This window comes from Prionailurus bengalensis, chromosome D3 (assembly GCF_016509475.1).
Source record: "Prionailurus bengalensis isolate Pbe53 chromosome D3, Fcat_Pben_1.1_paternal_pri, whole genome shotgun sequence".
Lineage (NCBI taxonomy): Eukaryota > Metazoa > Chordata > Mammalia > Carnivora > Felidae > Prionailurus > Prionailurus bengalensis.
The window spans coordinates 56,798,872-56,816,207 of NC_057356.1; the positions used below are offsets into that span (position 1 = coordinate 56,798,872).

The 17,336-nt window shown below is 42.2% G+C and overlaps 1 pseudogene; it reads right to left on the reverse strand.

The window, feature by feature from the left end:
• Positions 1–1,828: 1,828 nt before the first annotated feature.
• Positions 1,829–15,037, reverse strand: LOC122470001 (annotated as a pseudogene).
• Between the last annotated feature and the right edge of the window lie 2,299 nt (positions 15,038–17,336).

Sequence of the window (17,336 nt, forward strand, 5' to 3'; positions counted from 1 at the left end):
GGGGAGGGGGAAGGGGGGGTGTAGCTTGAATTGGGATAGTTGAGGGAAATGTCTTTTAGAACTGGAAGGAGCAGAGCCTGTTAATTGCAAGCAGTGGGCTGGTGTGGTGGTGGCCGTCTGTGAGACTGGGAGGTAAGGAGCATGCGAGTCTTTTGACCAGGGACGAAGAAAGAGTAATGTGGTGCATTGGAGATGGCAAATACCCATTGAAAGGGGGCCACCAGTAATCAGCTCCTGGGATTTTGCGATTTGGGTGTGCTCATTCAGTGGTGGCAGAGGATTCTAGTTTACCAGAGAAGCCAGGAATCTTGATTTTTCCAGTGAAGTGTCCTGACTTGTAAATGTTGACAGTTCAGTTTTTAAGAGTATTTTTTTCGTGGAGACGGGAGGGACAAAACCCTTCAGGCGCAGTTTGCCTAAAAGTTACCTCGGGAGAGAGGCTAGTGAAGTTGACTGGTGAGTGTGAAAGAAGAGAGGAGTGTTGTGGAACCAGGCTTCTGAGGCTGAAGAGGATGCAGTCAAGTGTACAAGTGAGGCGAGCATGATCCTTGAAAAGGAGGAAGGACTCAGAGGGGAGCAAAGGGAGTGTGAGGTGAAAGTGAGGTGGAGGGGACTTGAGTGTGAGGAGGTGACACTGTAGAGTCAGAGGCCAGGATCCTGTGGGGTGGTCCATGAGGGTGCGCACATGGGAGGGGGTGGTGAGGGGCATCCAAGAGAGGGTTTGTAAAGAGCGGTGAGGGCCCCTCCATCTGGCTACTTAGCATGGCTGGACCGTGGACTCAGAACTTTGTCTGTGATGTTAATATCCTGGAAGTTGGAGCAGAACAAGTGGGCAGTGGGACTCGTCTAGGGTTAGGGATGGACAGGCTGAAGATGTCCAAAAGGTGAGGGATTTTTTGTATGTGTCCAAAATGGCGTAATCACAAAGGTTGTGTGACTTCTAGGTCGGTAGCGAAGCACGTGAAACTAGAAGCCTTGTGGTTAGGAGAACGGGAGGGGACTAGGAAGCAGATGAAGAAGAGCAGGTTTGGCAGGGTGAGGGAATCTAAGCGCCAGGGGGTCAGGAGATGGTGGTTGGGTCGTGGTTTGCATCTGGATTTGGTTTTGGCCGAAGTGTCAGTTTACAGGTTGATAGGCAGGTAGGTTGGTGTTTGGCTCCGTGACCAGGATGGTGGCTGCTGAGGATGACAGTGTTTGAAGTCAGCTTGCATGTTGGAGCCCATAGGATCGGGGGAGGTTTGGTGTGGGGAGGAAGATGGTGGATTCAGTGCTGACTGACATCAGCTCACTGGGGAAGTTGGACGGTGCCTTGAAGATCAGTCTCCTAACAGAAGGATAAATCTTTTTTGGGGGGCAGGGGTGCTAAATGAAGTAGCAGATTTTGACTAGTCTACAATTCAGATTTAACTATTATGATATGCTATTATAATATTATGTAAAATACTCACATAAAAAATAATATATATTTATTTAAGGCCTTTATTAACAGGTGCTTGCTGTTTGTTGACTTTTTTTGGGAAAAAAAATCAAGGTGTAAACTTTTATTACAAATTAAAATGAGGCTCTTAAAAGTCTCAACTTGACCAGATATGAAACAATTTAAAAATCTTTAAAGGTGTATTGGAGGGGGGAAAAAAGTTTTTTTTTTTGGTTTTAAGAAAAACCAGGCTTTTTTTTTTTTTTTAAACACATTTGTCATCACCAAAAAGTGATGTCTTTAGGTGAAAATAAAAACCCCATGCTGCATAGACAATGCAGATCTGTTTATCTGGTCAGTGGGGAAAAAGCAAGCATTTACCGTCTTCAGCTCCAATCTTTTGCTCATTTCTTTGTTGGATGACTAAACCAGATGCTTGTAGCGATGGTAAGCTGGCATTTACTCAGCCCCATCCTGCTCAGCCTTGCTAGCGGACGAATTCTCCACTGGTGGATCGGCTGCCTGTGTCTCTTTGCCATCTTGTGGTTGAGGGTTTTCTGGGTGTCTGCTTCTCCGTAATTGGAAGTTGCGGCGGTACCAAAGCTGAGCTGGCTGCTGACCTTGGGTCTCATCTCCTCGCTCTTCCTTCTCTTCTTCATTGCCATCCTCTCTAGGCTGCCTTTAGCAAGGAGGACCCCTGCAGAATCTTTGTCTGTAACCTCGGTACTTAGTATGTCTCACTGGTCTACCTTGTTCTCCTGCATCCTGCTTGTCAGCACCTTCCATCACTTCCCCTGCACAGGAGGCGCCGAGGACTGTGGTCTGCATCCACGAGGTCTCTGCTGGTACTGAAGTGGGAACCTCCGCCTGTGCCAGGGCCAGTGCTATGGGGCCCGGCCTTCAGGAGCACTCTCCCATCCCTCTTTTTTTTCTCCCACTTTCACTGTTGTAATTCTGCTGGGAATTGCGCCCCTGCCACATGGAGAGTGTCTGTAATGGTTACGGCCCGCTGCATATTGACTGCCCTGTGCTGGAACTCCACCGGGGCCTGTCACGTTTGCTGCCTCGGCTCCCTTTCTCCTCCCACGACATCAGACCCCAGTCTCCCCTACTGCCTACACTGTGAAGGTATTTCCTGGGATTCTTCTTTATGGCAGTCTGGTGTACAAATACATCTTCCTCTGTGTCATTCCTGTTGATGAAACCACATCCGTTTCTTCCATTGAACCATTTGACTCTGTTGCCATGGGCTGGCTTCTTGTCCCCAGCGGGCAAGGTGCAGCCGATAGGAGGCCTCGTTCCCTGTGCCGCTGCCTGTGGTGCCGGGGTTGGTGCGTGCAGCGCTGCAGGCTGTGGTGATGGTGACCGGGTCCTGATGGTGACCTGGCCGGCAGCTGTGGCTCCGCGCAGGGTGTGAGGGTAACTAGGCCAGCTGCGGCGGGCTGCTCAGGGCTCTCTGGTGTCTGCTCTCTGCTTCCGCTACCGCTCAAACTCTAAAATAACATATGAGGGGCGCCTGGGTGGCGCAGTCGGTTGAGCGTCCGACTTCAGCCAGGTCACGATCTCACGGTCCGGGAGTTCGAGCCCCGCGTCGGGCTCTGGGCTGATGGCTCAGAGCCTGGAGCCTGCTTCCGATTCTGTGTCTCCCTCTCTCTCTGCCCCTCCCCCGTTCATGCTCTGTCTCTCTCTGTCCCAAAAATAAATAAAAACGTTGAAGAAAAAAAATTAAAAATAAAATAAAATAACATATGAAAAGATTTGGACTGAACTGTTTTGCTTAGGCTGGCAGGGTGGAGTGTACCAGGGGTTAACTTGACCCACACCTACAGAGATGCTCGATTGCCGGCCCTGACCCGTTCTGTTCTGATTTGCCAGCCACTCCCAGACTTGTGAGAAGTGGCAGTGACTAACCTGGTCATTCCATCACCGGGAACCTGAAAGTACTTACTTGCAGCATCACTTCCTCAGGGGTCAGACACTTATAAAAGGTCTTCAGATTTCTCCTAAACTTTCATCAGTGTCAGACCATCAGTTTGTTTAACAGTCAGACCTTAAATCAGTGATAACCAGCTCCTGCTTGTCCACTTGCCAACCTCCACAAACAAAAACAAAAAATGAATTTAGAGATGCTTTCTTCTCCTCATCTAATGTCCACATATTTCTTTTTAAAAATTTTAAATGTTTTTATTTATTTTGAGAGAGAGAGAGAAGGCGTGTGCAAATAGGGGAGGGGCAGAGGGACAGGGAGAGAGAGAATCCCAAGCTGACATGCAAGCCCCAACTCACAAACTGCGAGATCGTGACCTGAGCTGAAGTCAAGAGTCGGATGCTTAACTTATGAGCCACCCAGGTAGGTGCCTTAATGTCCACATATTTCTGCATACAGATACTACTGGGAAAGTAACAGTAAGGTAAAAAAAAATTTTGCGTTATTAAGTAATTGGAATTTTTCTTACTAGGAAAACAATAACATGTTTGTGTGGTGAAATATCGTTACGGTACCAAAAGATATACAATGAAAAGGAATTTTTCCATCTTGTCTTTTTCTTTTTGTAAACTTATAAATGCAACTCAGAGATATTTCTGGGCCAGATGAGAGTTGGTTCAAAAACTTTTGTGTGAATTAGAATATTATGAGGGAATATGATAATTAAGCTAGGAAAGAAACCCACCAATTGGATGTGATTTGCTAGTAAGCAGTTTTTAAAAGTTCAGTTTGGGGTGCATTTTGAGAATTGGAAGAAAGTAGGGAATATGTATTTTGGAAAGGGAAGATTCTGTGGAGACCAGGGAAACAGGACGGACTTTAGGGAGAACTTGGGACACTGAGCATTGGATATAGAGGTTAGGGTAGGGTAGCTTATGTCAGAGCAGAGAGAAGTGCACAGTCACTAAGCAGGAGTTTATTTGAGTCCTGAACTGGGCCAAACTTGTTTTCTCCAGAGATGCAACATGAAAGCTAAAAACAGTAGCTTGATTCAGATTGGGCAGAAAGATGGAAATAGGTAGTAAAGTCAAAGCAGACTTGGATTTAGTGACTTAGACTAGGGTAGTAAAAATAGAATTCCTGGAAAATATTGTTGAGGACTTTAAACCTAAACCTAGCCCACTGGATAACTTTTACACTGTTCTCCTACCTTTGAATATTCTCTGCCCTTAAATGCTCTTGAGCTGTAATAAAGTTCCATTTATGGACTTGACCCTTCTGTATGCCAGAGTATGCTGACCTAGGGAAAAAGGATTTCCACCAGAGAGAGAGAGTAAGAGAGGGAAGGTCTTCCCACTTTCTGTTCTGGTACAGATGGCACCAGTGAACCCGAGGTTATGCTTTTTTATCATGTAACTCTTTAGAAGAGGCCTCATAAAAATACTTGGCCTAGAATTTCACCAGGCAGAAATTCTCATTGGGAAGTAGTTGGTCTCTCTTCTTCCTATGTAACTTACCTCTCACATGGTGGGTGGACCAGATCTCTGGGGGCAGTCCTTCACACCCCTACACTGGAATAAACTTTATCCTGTTGCTTAACAACTTAGCCTTCTGGCTTCTCCCTGTACTTCCAGAGAAGCATCTTTCTAAGACTTGCCTTTTTCATTCTCACAGAGTCCCCATTCCACTCTTGAATCTTAGCACAGTACTTTCATGCTGTACTCCAGTGACCAATCTTAGTCCATTTCTCAGTTGAGATCTTTAGCTACAGGTGTAGAATTTAGCTCTACTAATGTAAGCAAGTAGTAGTTAATCAGAAGGGAATTGGAAACTTAAAGAACTGATAGGACTGCTAGAGAACCAAGGTTAGAAACAGGCAGAAGCTGGGGGGAGTGGTAGGAGGCTGCGGGGAGGGCTGCAAACTGCATTACAGGAATGATCTGGTCCGGATGTTTCCACTGGGATGATGAACTCCACCTCCTTATTTGAACTTTGGAGGTAACTTGCTCAAGATTTCAGGCCCCTGGAGAACACATCTGATTGGTTGAGCCTATGCCATGCTAGGTATACCAGTGGCAAGAGGAGGAATTTAGTTGCAGGAACCCTCCAGAATCCCTGTGGCCTCCATAGTGGGAAGATAGGCACGTGGATTTACAATCTCGGCAAGACTATAAGGCAGAGGAAAGGAATTCTCCAAAAGGAAATTAGGAAGGGGAAACAGATGGGTGCTGGGCAGCTGAAAAGAAGTATCTTCTACACACCCATTTTCAACATTAAAAAAAGTCATAATTTTCCACATCATAGTAGTTCACTTGTATGAGACAAATAATAGCAGGAATGTATTTAGTACTTTGCTAAATACAATTTACACTCTGATCCCAGCCCTTTACTTGCTGCCCCTTTAATGTTCACAACAATATTGTGATGTGGGTAATCACTTGTGTGGACTTACCTGATAGCAGGTGTGAGAGCCAGGTGCAAACCCAAGTAGTCTGGTGCGGCACTGCCTCTATGCTATTTTAAAAATTACCATGAGTTAATACTTTTAGGTGAATATGGATTTTATTTTAGAGTATCTGTATATATTTTTAATCAGTGTTTCTCTCTCTCTCTCTCAGTACACATGCATGTTATATAATTTACTCAGAGTCAGGCAGTTTTTCAACTTCCCAAGGCTTCTTGGGCTGTACATTAGGAGTCACTGGCTGTCCTTGTAGTTAAATATGGCTCTTTCCCCACCATGGCTTCTAGTCTTCCCTACTGTGTGGCGGTTGGTGATGGACCTTGAATAATCTAAGGCAATCATGGAAGTCTTATTCCCTTTGCTAGGGATTGATTCAGAAATGGCATATTACCATTTTAGGCTGAAGGAAGTTTGCAGAAGCTTCTAAAAAAGACTTTTTCCTTGTCCTGTGCATGGGAAGACACTACCTCTCCATATGTGAATGTGAGGCTCTGAGCTGCTACAGCAGTCTTGTTATCAAACCCAAGGAGGAAACTAGCTCAAGAAGGTGGCAGAACTGAGGGAGTTGAAGAGGGGTGGAGCTAAAACTGCTAGGTTAAGCTGTCCCTGGATTTCATCCTATCCCTGGACTATCAGTTATGTGAGCCAGTAAGTTTCCTTACTTTTAAGCAGTTCGAGGTGTAATTTCTGTTCATTTAACAGCTTAAGTTATCCCAACTGATGTCATGATGCAGAATTACAATGAGAAGAGATAACAAGATCTTTCTGCTGGATGTTCAAAGTAAAATTATTAAGATACTATTAAATAGGCTAGTACCCTAACCTGGCAAGGTAGAGACTAATGTGAATCAGAGTTGAAAGGACCTGGACTTTAGTTTCTATTTTGCCATTAACTGTGTCACCAGATTTAAATTTCATTATCAGTAATGACAAGGAGGTTGCCCTGGATACATTGTAATGCACTTTCCATCTCAAATATTCTCTAATTTTGGAACCCATGAAAAATATCTGGTTAAACTTAATTATGAATTAAGAAGATGTTTTTTGAAAGGCAGTGAGCCGTCTTAGATTTTTACTATGATCTAGTAGTGCCAAGACACTCAATTTCTACAACTTGTCTATAAGTAGCACTGGTGAAGTCTTTTAACAGTGTTATTAAAACCTTTTTCATTCTGAGGGCTTAAAACCAGAATGCTTTTTTTTTTCTTTTGGTTTAAGATTCTTCAGATTGTTCATATTCTCTCTCTCTCTCTTTAATTTTTTTTTTTTTTATTGTGGAATATATGTAGAAGTAGAATAGTATAATGAACTTATGATATTTTCATCTTCTCACCTCAGGAATTATTAACATTTTGATAGTCTTAAACCCAGTAGCTTATAAGTGCTCACATTTGACTCTTCTAGACAGAGACTTTTTTCCACCTAAACTTTGGAGCTAAATTAGGCCTTCCTTGCTTTTAAGGTTTTAGTTGCCTGCCTGTGTTTATTTACTATTGTTCTTTTTGGCATCGAAAGAAGTTAAAACACCGTGAAAACTTTATTTTAGCACTTACGAGCAAACAATTGTGAATATTTAGGCATTCATGTTTGTGCATGTCAAGGTGGGATGAGTCATACTGTACTAACATAAAACCCCCAAATCTCACTCAGTGTCTGAACACAACTTGTTGGTTTTGTTACTGGTTGTCTGGGGACTCTGTTGTGCCTCATCCTCCTCAGGGACCCATACCGAGGGAGCAGTTACTGTTTTTGTATGTTGGGAGCATTGTCACAGAAGGATAGAGAACAGAGTAAATGGTGCACTGTCTCTTTAAGCTTCTTTGTGGAATTAAGGCATGTCATTTCTATTCACAAGTCATGGATCAAAGAAAGTCAAGGGGACAGAAAAGTGCAAATCTGCCATTGTCTGTGGCAGACAGAGAATTTCTCAGAGAATGAGAGAAATTTGGTGGATAGCACTAATGACTATCATAGCGTTGTGATAAATAAAAACTCTCATCTGCCTTTGAACTTTATCTGTTAACAGCTCAGGCTTCAAGACTTAGTTACCCTTTAAGACCAAGTGTTGGCAGTGATATTAAAACTAACCTTATTGTATTCTTAACTGTTGCTTATTTTAAAGCTACTTTAACCAGTTCTAAAACATCCTCAAAAGAGGAAATGGCAGTTTCTAGGTTGGATCCCTGGTTCATTCTGGAAGATAAGACTTTTCAGTTCTCTCAGGTGATCTAGTGTCCCAGGGAAGGAGCAGAATAATTGTAGCTTCTTTACTTTGTGTTAACAGAAGATCTTGCTCAGCCCTGGCCCTCCTCCTTTTTAAAGTAGCATTTTGGATTTGAATTTTGACATGGGTAAAATCCCAGGTCAGACCATTGGAACGTTTCATGTGGGGTTCAGGATTCTAGATCAGTTCTCTTTGTTTATGTCCTTTACTTTTGGAGGCTGGGATTGAAACAAATAGATTCTGACCATCCCATATGAGTTATATCAGTCATAGCACCAGCCACATTTATAACATCTTCTGGAGGAAACTACCTAACCCTTACAACTACTGTTCATAGGTCCTCTTGGTTGATCATATTTTATACCCCTCAGAAATGTGTACCGGACCCAAGGCAGTCAGCTCACTAGTGGCTGCTGTGACATGATCTGGCTTGAAAAGATAAGTGAGGCCCCCTAGCTCTTCTCTTTTTCCAAGAAGTTAACTTAAAGATTGAGACAGAGGCTCTGAGTCTAACACCATGCCTTGAGAGAGTAAAAGCCATGATCATCCATGGACCATCTGAGGAAGTCTGAGAGAATGGTGGTGGGGATAAAAGAGAGCAGACAGAGCTTGGGGATGAGAAGAATAGGAAGCCAGCTCCTGGAGTCCTGTGTCATCGTACAGTCCTTGAGGAACACTCTGCTAATTCCAACTGCTGGGGTCCTTGTGTTCTTCAGAGCTTTTGCATTTTTGCTTCCCTCTGTGAGTCCTGGCCCTATGTTCATTTCTGCCCTGCTTCACTTGGGATTTCTGGGTTTCTTGCATGCATTCTGTAGGATAGGATTCGTACTTGTTACAGAGACCCAGGTAAGAGTAGCTGAGAGATACTTATTTTTCAATGTCTAAATCTAGATGTAGACAGCTCTTGGCTGGTATCCATGATTTTCTGGATTCTTGGTTTTAGCTTTCTTTTTTTTTTTTTTTAATTTTTTTTTTAACATCTTTCATTTTTGAGAGTGAGAGAGACAGAGCATGAGTGGGGGAGGGGCAGAGAGAGAGGGAGACATGGAATCTGAAGCAGGCTTTAGGCTCTGAGTTGTCAACACAGAGCCCAGTGTGGGACTTGAACCTATGGACCGCGAGATGATGACCTCAGCTGAAGTGAGACGCTTAACCAGCTGAGCCACCCAGGCGCCCCATTGGTTTTAGCTTTCTTATCTGCCATCCTGGGGTGTATCTTCATCCTTATGGACTAAAATGGAGCCATCACATTTGTATTCCAATATGAAGGAGGAAGACCAGAAGAAAGAGTATTCTCCAGTCCTTTTAGATAACTGTAAAAGTTGCACACAAGACTTCGCTCCTATTTTATCAACTAGAACTTCACTGCAAAGGATGCTGGGAAGTATATCTTTATTCCAGCAGACCACACGTCTAGTAAAAATTGGGAGTCTGTAAGTGCAGAAAAAGGGGGCATGAATATTGAGTGACACTTCGTAGCCTGCTTTACGTATCTTGAAAACAAACTCTGTTGCTTGAGGCGGTCTCTGTGCTTTGGTATAAAGAGAGCCTAAATTTCCTCTCAGCATTTCCTTCTTTGATTTTATGCCCATTTGTATTTGAGTTTCTGCTCCAGTAATTGTTTCAGCCAAACTAAACAAAGATTATCTTGTTTGTTCATTTATTAAACATTTTATTCATGTACTTCAAGTATGGCTCTAGGTATTGAAAGATACAAAAATGAAATAGTGTATAATTTCTCCCCTCAAGGAGCTCACGGCTTGGCAGAGAGAGGATGTGTAAGTAAGTGATAACAGTATAGTGTGATAAATGCAGTAATGAATGTTGCAGTAATGAATGTACAGTGTACCTACTAGGATGACAGAGAAGAATGCTGGCTGTGTCTTCTACCTCTTTTCTTTCTTCAAGTCATAGGAAATGAAGACCCACGCCTGGCAGGGGCAGTGTCAGTCCAAATTCAGAGATTCTTTCTTATAAGAACTTCCCAATTCTACCCTATCAGTGGACAGAATAAAAGCTTTTTAAAAATAAATCTCCAGACTAATCACAGTAAAGAGCAATATACATATAACTGTATGTACAATGCTTTATGTCCTAGAAAATTCTTCTCATTACAAACCCCAGTTTCCAGATAATCCAGTTACCTAGTTTGATCAAAACCAAGTTTGGGGTGCCAGGGTGGTTCTGTCGGTTAAGCGTCCAACTTTAGCTCAGGTCATGATCTCACGGTTTTTGGGTTCAGGCCCTGCGTCAGGCTCTGTGCTCCCCGCTCAGAGCCTGGAGCCTGCTTCAGAATCTGTGTCTCCCTCTCTCTCTGCCCCTACCATGCTCATACTCAGTCTCTCTCTCTCAATAATAAATAAATGTTAAAAAAAACAAAAACAAAAATACCAAGTTCTCCTTTGAAAATTTCTTTACGTGACCATCTTTTCATGGACTGACTTAACCAGTGGTGTTTTGTTTTACTTTAAATTCTTTTTTAATGTTTATTTTTGAAAGGGGGGAGGGAGGGAGACGGAGACAATCTGAAGCAGGCTCCAGGCTTCGAGCTGTCAGCACAGAGCCCTACACAGGACAGGGCTCAAACCCACCAGCTGTGAGATCATGACCTGAACTGAAGTCTGACACTTAACCAACTGAGCCACCCAGGCATCCCTGTTTTACTTTAAATCTCATCCTCATTTACTCTTCTTATTGTGTATCTTTAACAAATTGATCTTTGGGGCGCCTGGGTGGCTCAGTTGGTTAAGCATCTGACTTCGGCTCACTCAGGTCATGATCTCACGGTTGGTGAGTTTGAGCCCCGTGTTGGGCTCTGTGCTTGACAGCTCAGAGCCTGGAGTCTGCTTCATATTCTGTGTCTCCCTCTCTGTCTCTGCTTCAACCCCCCCTAGCACTCTGTCTCTCTCAAAAATAAACAAACAACAACAACAAAAAAAACCTAAAAAGTTGATCTTTGGTATAGTAGTGCTTTAGGGGATATCTACATAATAAGCTTAGAGTGAAATGAATTTTTATACAAAAAAATTCATGTCAGTTAAAGTGCTATCAGTTTATGCAGAATATATGGAATAAAATGAGATTAATAAAGCATTGCTCCTATAGCCCATCTCCTGGTATGTGGAAATAGCTTTGTTTTTCAGACCTCTTCTTTGAAATGGTGTTTTTATTTTACCTGGAGCCCATTACTACCATTGGGCCTCTTCTCTGTTTGCTCTGTCAGATTTTGTGTTCATTGTATGAGTTGAAACCATTTTATTTTCCATAGTAGATTATTGGATTAATTATAGCTCTTTTTTTTTTTTTTTTTTTTTTTAAAGAGAGCGTGTGTGCTTATGCTTGCTGGGGAGGGGCAGAGGGAGAGAGAATCTTAAGCAGGTTCAATGCTCAGTGTGGAGCCCAGTGAGGGAGGGACTCAGTCCCATGTTCCTGGGATCAAGACCTGAGGCAAAATCTGGGGCACCTGGGTGGCTCAATCGGTTAAGTCTCCAACTTCAGCTCAGGTCATGATCTCACGGTTTGTGAGTTTGAGCCCCACATCTGGCTCTGGGCTCACAACTTGGAGCCTGGAGCCTGCTTCAGATTCTTTGTCTCCCTCTCTCTCTTTCTACCCCTCTCCCATTCATTCTCTCTGTCAAAAATAAATTGAAAAAAAAAGACCTGAGCTGAAACCAAGAGTCAGATGCTCAATCACCTGAGCCCCCCTTACCGCCCCTATAGCCACCTACATTTTATTTTATTTTATTTTATTATTTTTTTTTCAGTATATGAAATTTATTGTCAAATTGGTTTCCATACAACACCCACTGCTCATCCCAAAAGCCACCTACATTTTAATTTTAATTCTTTACTATCTTGATATCATAATACTATTGGGACTGTCCCCCCTAAAAGTTTTCCTGTAGGAGAATTATAGTTGGCCCGTGAACAATGGATTTGAACTGTGGGGGTCCACTTATGTGTGAATTTTCTTCAAAAAACACAGTACTGTAAATGTGTTTTCCTTAAGATTTTAACATTTTCTTTTTTCTAGCTTACATTGTTGTAAGAATACAATATATAATACATGTACAAAATATATGTTAATAGACTGTTTCTGTTATTGGTCCATAGTTAAGTGTTTGCGGAATCAAGTTATGTGCTGATTTTTGACTGTGTGGGGGATGGTACCTCTAATTCCCATGCTGTTCAAGAGTCAACTGTATTTTCAAAAGTGGGGGGTAGGAAAGACAGATTATCAGAAGCATTTTGGAGAAAGCAGTGACTAGGAGACAAAGAGAATTATTTTTTTATACTGATTATGATGAGCTCTGTGCTTAGTATTAATTCCTTTAGATTCTTGGCTTTGAATGACATATGTTATAATAATGATATCCCAAATAATATTTAGTATTTTTTATGTTTAAAAGTGAAATTAGCTCCTAGGATTTGAATTGTCTTCCATGTACAATTGTTGTTTTTCAAAGACATAGAATGTAGTTCTAAAAGTCATTATTCTGAAACAAATGGAACATTGGTCACCTCAGTTCTGTTTTTTGGAGGTGTACTTTTACAGAATAATAGAGTGTTAGAATTTTAGGGAATAGAGCAACTATATAATGTAAGTCCAGTGCAAAATGAAAATGTGGGGCCCTCACTAAAAAACTGTTCAGTACTTCAAGACAGTGATGGCAGAGCATTAAACCCAGTGCCAGGGCCCTTTTGGTGCCTGTGTGATGGCATAGGTCATGGGTCCATGAAACGCACTGCAAGGAACTCTGAGAATTCATTTAGTGCTGAGGCGCCTGCATGGCTCAGTCGGTTAAGCGTCTGACTCTTGGTTTCAGCTCAGGTCATGATCTCATGGTTTGTGAGTTTGAGCCCCACATCGGGTTCTCCACTGACAGTGTGTAGCCTGCTTGGGATTCTCTGTGCCTCTCCCACTCTGTCTCTTTCTCTCTCTCAAAACAAAACAAAAACCACTTTAAAATTATTATTAGTTATTCTCAGTGGTCATAAAAATAATGACAAGAATTGAAATAAATCCCAAAGAATTTTATCTGGAACTGTTTGCTAATTCTCCATCCGACAAGGATTTTTGTTTTTAAAATCTATTTTGCCCTGGTGCAGAATTTGTTGGCTTAGATTTAAATTTCTTTGTTTTCTTATAAATTCTTTGAGAGCTCTAATGGGCCTTGAAAGGACCCACAGGAAGGGGAGTGAAAAGAAGCAAAGGGGCTTTATAATCGACAATGTAGATTAACAAACTCTTTTTTTTTTTTTTTAATTTTTTTTTCAACGTTTATTTTTATTTTTGGGACAGAGAGAGACAGAGCATGAACGGGGGAGGGGCAGAGAGAGAGGGAGACACAGAATCAAAACAGGCTCCAGGCTCTGAGCCATCAGCCCAGAGCCCGACGCGGGGCTCGAACTCACGGACCGCGAGATCGTGACCTGGCTGAAGTCGGACGCTTAACCCACTGCGCCACCCAGGCGCCCCAATTAACAAACTCTTTATAACTGAGAGTGGTGCTCGTGTCAGTGTGGCCGAAGTCCTGTTGCTCATAGGACACACGGAAGAATAGGCAGCATGTGTTTGTTGTGGAAAATCTGTTGTGTACATCCTTTGTCACTATAGTTTTAGCCATTAATCACAGTTTCTGTTTTGCTTTTGCAGGATCACGTTAATTGTGGCTGCTGATAGAAATAAATGGAAGCAACCAGCTATTTACGCATGATTCATGGTTAAATCACTTTAAAATGTGAATATTGACCCTGTGATAGCTACTTTTGGGGTGTATTTTTGTATGTTATTAGCTGACAAGATTTTGTGTGATGTATTTTGGTTTTTGTGTGTGGTTTTTGTTTTGTTTTTGTTTTTGCTAAATACCATTTATTTAGATACTTAGATATTTATTAAGGCTTATATTCTCCCGAGGAAGAGTTATCTGGTGTTGTCCTTGACTCCATAAACAGTTCAGAGAAAGTGACACATTCTAATGTTCTAAATACAAGTCTAAATAATACAGCTTAAACTTTAACTCACAGGGTCTTTTGGAGTAAATCATTTTCATTTTATGTTTTAACTCACAGACGATAAAATGAAAATAAGACCTGGTCTTCTAGCATTGTAGGCTCAGATGAATACAGTAGGTAGCCAACTGAAGAGAACTTTTAGAAGAGTTTATGAGGAAACAAGCTTGTTCATAGCATGTGAGAATTAAGAACATGGTAAGGTTAAGGGATTGGTAATGTAAATAGCTACCATGTGGTAGTTCTGCCTCCACATAACAAATCAGTTCAGCTGATGAGCAACAAACAGTAAGAATAGACACGCTTCTAAGTGAAATAATTTTACTGTTTTGCTTTCTGTGTGAAGTTGCCCCCTAGAACACTAAATCCACTTTACTTAACCTTCAGTTTTCAACTGACTTTTACAACAGTCCAGTATCTGTCTAATGAGGATTTGCTTCTCTGCAAGCTGAGACCTATGATGTAGATACTGGCCACCTCCTACACCATTAGGGTAAACCAAACAGGACGTATTCCTGTTTGAGAATGTTGCCCTTTGCAAAAAGGCTTTCGAATTTATTAAGTACTTTAGAGATGACATTCAGTAATGTTAATGTGACAAACATTTATGGAATATGTGTGATGTAAAAGGCACAGTGGTGGACTGAGTGGGTGATAGAAAGATAAGCCATAATTCCCACTTTTAAGAGATTAGACATAAAAATAGCTGTAGTTAGAATAACAACTGTGATTCAGTGACTTAGTCATGGTTTGATAGTTATTAAGCACCTACCACTATGAATCAGGCACTGTGCTCGATGCTGCATTCAGAAGTGCCTTCAAGGACTCACCATCAAATGGGTGGACTTGGCATGCAAAAATACAACTGATGACATCAGTACAGGTGGTACAGAGGGGGAAGTCTGCGGAGGTGAGAACCCATTCTTTTGAGTCCCAGCAGTGCGTCAGCAGGCACAGCCGTAGGTCCAGGGAATGTGAGAGCTCTGCCTTCATGGACCTTTGGCCCGAATCTTGTGTGAGTTTAACAAGTGACGACAAGCAGAGGCCATATGAAACAGTGGGAACAGCACGTGTGGAGACATGGAAGCGAGAGGCAGCAGGGCTTATTTGGGGAACTAGGAGTTGTTGGATGTGACTGAAGGGCAGGGCACCTGAAGAAGGTGCAGAGCAGAACTGAAGTGTGGTCGGGGTATGGTGGGCAGAATCCCAAAGGCTCTGCTTGAGATGCTGTTCTGGCTGGCTGCTGGCCCTTCTTTCCAGTCTCCTCCTCCTCCATGACGCTGTCTCAGAGAAGCCTCTCCTGATCACCCAGTGTAAAGGACCTGCCTAGTCACCTACCAACATGCTCCTTCCTCTTTATTTATAGAGCATTCCTTATTAGCTGACACTTTTTGTTTATTTTTGCTTATTGTCTATATTCCAACACATCATTACATTCAATGAGAGCAGGAACCTGGTCTGTCCTGTTGATTGCTGTGTCCTCAGCACCTAGAACCTAGCATAAAGCTGGTATTTAACAAATGTTTGTGGAGCAAATGTAGGTATGGATTTTTTTTTACTATGAATTTTGTTGTATTGAAGACCTCAAAACAAAATTTTGTTTTGTGGGTTATGTCTATTAATATTTATGATATTAAAGATAAAAACCTAGACACTTCAAAAAACATTAATTCATTTAAAATAATAAGCCCATTACCTGTTAACATAAATACATTTTTATGAAAATAACTGCTTTCAAAACAAAATTAGTGAGGAATGTGTCCTTGTTTTATATTTGTGTAAATCTCATTGATGTCTGGCTTCTCATAGCTAGATTCTTGCATCTTCTTTTGCCTTCCTTCTGTTGTGATATCACATGTCGTGTATCCTCTGGACCTCAACTACTCATGACAGAACAAGAGGAAACAGACAAATAATAACTTGGTTTACAAATAGTTTAAGGAGACCTTGCAGCCTCCTTAGAAGGATGTTGAGGACCCTGGCGTTGGTTCCTGCTGCGACAGGTGGATGGTTTTGAATCTTTTTAGTGGCAGGAGTACATTTTCAGACATCTTCTACCAAGCTCCAGTGTATAAAACACATAAAGGTACATATGTATTGGAGGTTAGGGAGGAGGAGGTCCCTGGGGCCCTGCTTTTCCTTTCTCATTTCCTTGGCCTTGCTGCTGAGTTGACCATGGGTTTGATGCCTCCAGCATGAGAATACTGTGTGTGAGAGAGTGAGGCAGGTGAGCATGCTGTGCATATTTTGCACTCTACCATAGCGTAGCTGTCAGTGACTTCTTTCATGGCTCTTTATATCATAGCAGGCATCGGAATACTTGTATTAATATGTTATCGAGGCCATTTTCCTTTAAGTGTGTTATCATTGGTTTGTTTTCATAAAAAGATTTAATTGGGGTGCCTGGATGACTCGGTCAGTTTAGCATCCAACTCTTGATTTCAGCTCAGGACATGATTTCATGGTTCATGAGGTCTAGTCCTGCTGCTAGCCAGCGCTGAGCCTGCTGGAGATTCCCTATTGCCCTCCCTCTCAGCCCCTCCCCCGCTTGTGCTGTCTCAAAACCAAACAAGAACAAACACAGTTAAAAAAGATAAATGAAAAGATGTAATTGCAAGGCGCCTGGGTGGCTCAATTGGGTAAGCCTTTGACTTTTTTTTAAATGTTTTAATGTTTATTTATTTTGGAGAGAGAGACAGAGCGCAAGCAAGGGAAGGGCAGAGAGAGAGACGGAGACACAGAATCCAAAGCAGGCTTCAGGCTCTGAGCCGTCAGCACAGAGCCCAACGCAGGGCTCAAACTCATGAGCTGTGAGATCATGACCTGAGCTGAAGTCAGGCGCTTAACGGACTGAGCCACCCAGGCTCCCAGGTAAGCCTCTGACTCTTGAACGTGACTTAGATCATGAGCTCAAGGTTTGTGAGATTGAGCCCTGCTTCAGGCTCCGCAGCCAAAAAAAAAAAAGCCTTCTTGGGATTCTTTTTCTCCCTCTCTCTCTGCTCCTCCCCCACTCTCTCGCGCGCTCTCTCTCTCTCTCTCTCTCTCTCATTCTCTCTCTCAAATAAATAAAAAGATTTAATTGCAACCAGAGACTTAATTTTGTTTCAGAGGTTTACTTTTCCAGCTTTGTAAGAAAATTTAACTGAAATTTGCAGCAACCTTGTAGAAGTATTTATGTCATCAGACATCATCTAACTCAGGTTTTTTAGACAATTTTCTGTCTTTCATGTCTGAGAATATGTAAAATAAAATATAGTCAAGGCCCAGTACATAACCAAGATGAAAGTAAGGA